Consider the following 2500-nt stretch of genomic DNA (forward strand, 5'->3'; position numbering starts at 1 on the left):
TTTAATATGGCTCAAATTCGAGTTTCATATAGTTATGATTCGATTTATATGCTTCAATATCATTGGTTAGTTAACTTTTGATATTTTCATATTATATCACATGCCTTCACCGTGAGTGTTTTTTGCCATGCACACCTCACATTGTCAAAAATGTATGGGAAAAATTCATTTCAATACATTTCAGTTTGATTTGAAATGTCTTTATTATATATTTTAATGGCAATATGCCAAGGTTATATTCCATAAAATGTTAGTATAGAATATAGATTCTTCATATATGTATATATATTCGAGAATTTTTTTCTATTTAAACTAACGTATGGAAAACCAGGCATAAAATCACAATATTACCAGTTTAATATGGCTCAAATTCGAGTTTCATATAGTTATGATTCGATTTATATGTTTCAATATCATTGGTTAGTTAACTTTTGATATTTTCATATTATATCACATGCCTTCACCGTGAGTGTTTTTTGCCATGCACACCTCACATTGTCAAAAATGTATGGGAAAAATTCATTTCAATACATTTCAGTTTGATTTGAAATGTCTTTATTATATATTTTAGTGCCAATATGCCAAGGTTATATTCCATAACATGTTAGTATTAGAATATAGATTCTTCATATATGTATATATATTCGAAAATTTTTTCTATTTAAACTAACGTATGGAAAACCAGGCATAAAATCACAATATTACCAGTTTAATATGGCTTAAATTCGAGTTTCATATAGTTATGATTCGATTTATATGCTTCAATATCATTGGTTAGTTAACTTTTGATATTTTCATATTATTTCACATGCCTTCACCGTGAGTGTTTTTTGCCATGCACACCTCACATTGTCAAAAATGTATGGGAAAAATTCATTTCAATACATTTCAGTTTGATTTGAAATGTCTTTATTATATATTTTAGTGCCAATATGCCAAGGTTATATTCCATAACATGTTAGTATTAGAATATAGATTCTTCATATATGTATATATATTCGAAAATTTTTTCTATTTAAACTAACGTATGGAAAACCAGGCATAAAATCACAATATTACCAGTTTAATATGGCTTAAATTCGAGTTTCATATAGTTATGATTCGATTTATATGCTTCAATATCATTGGTTAGTTAACTTTTGATATTTTCATATTATTTCACATGCCTTCACCGTGAGTGTTTTTTGCCATGCACACCTCACATTGTCAAAAATGTATGGGAAAAATTCATTTCAATACATTTCAGTTTGATTTGAAATGTCTTTATTATATATTTTAGTGCCAATATGCCAAGGTTATATTCCATAACATGTTAGTATTAGAATATAGATTCTTCATATATGTATATATATTCGAAAATTTTTTCTATTTAAACTAACGTATGGAAAACCAGGCATAAAATCACAATATTACCAGTTTAATATGGCTTAAATTCGAGTTTCATATAGTTATGATTCGATTTATATGCTTCAATATCATTGGTTAGTTAACTTTTGATATTTTCATATTATATCACATGCCTTCACCGTGAGTGTTTTTTGCCATGCACACCTCACATTGTCAAAAATGTATGGGAAAAATTCATTTCAATACATTTCAGTTTGATTTGAAATGTCTTTATTATATATTTTAGTGCCAATATGCCAAGGTTATATTCCATAACTCTCTATTTAAACTAACGTATGGAAAACCAGGCATAAAATCACAATATTACCAGTTTAATATGGCTTAAATTCGAGTTTCATATAGTTATGCTTCGATTTATATGCTTCAATATCATTGGTTAGTTAACTTTTGATATTTTCATATTATTTCACATGCCTTCACCGTGAGTGTTTTTTGCCATGCACACCTCACATTGTCAAAAATGTATGGGAAAAATTCATTTCAATACATTTCAGTTTGATTTGAAATGTCTTTATTATATATTTTAGTGCCAATATGCCAAGGTTATATTCCATAACTCTCTATTTAAACTAACGTATGGAAAACCAGGCATAAAATCACAATATTACCAGTTTAATATGGCTCAAATTCGAGTTTCATATAGTTATGATTCGATTTATATGCTTCAATATCATTGGTTAGTTAACTTTTGATATTTTCATATTATATCACATGCCTTCACCGTGAGTGTTTTTTGCCATGCACACCTCACATTGTCAAAAATGTATGGGAAAAATTCATTTCAATACATTTCAGTTTGATTTGAAATGTCTTTATTATATATTTTAGTGCCAATATGCCAAGGTTATATTCCATAACTCTCTATTTAAACTAACGTATGGAAAACCAGGAATAAAATCACAATATTACCAGTTTAATATGGCTCAAATTCGAGTTTCATATAGTTATGATTCGATTTATATGCTTCAATATCATTGGTTAGTTAACTTTTGATATTTTCATATTATATCACATGCCTTCACCGTGAGTGTTTTTTGCCATGCACACCTCACATTGTCAAAAATGTATGGGAAAAATTCATTTCAATACATTT

Source organism: Anastrepha obliqua, unplaced genomic scaffold (genome assembly GCF_027943255.1).
Source record: "Anastrepha obliqua isolate idAnaObli1 unplaced genomic scaffold, idAnaObli1_1.0 ptg000030c, whole genome shotgun sequence".
In the NCBI taxonomy this organism is placed as follows: domain Eukaryota; kingdom Metazoa; phylum Arthropoda; class Insecta; order Diptera; family Tephritidae; genus Anastrepha; species Anastrepha obliqua.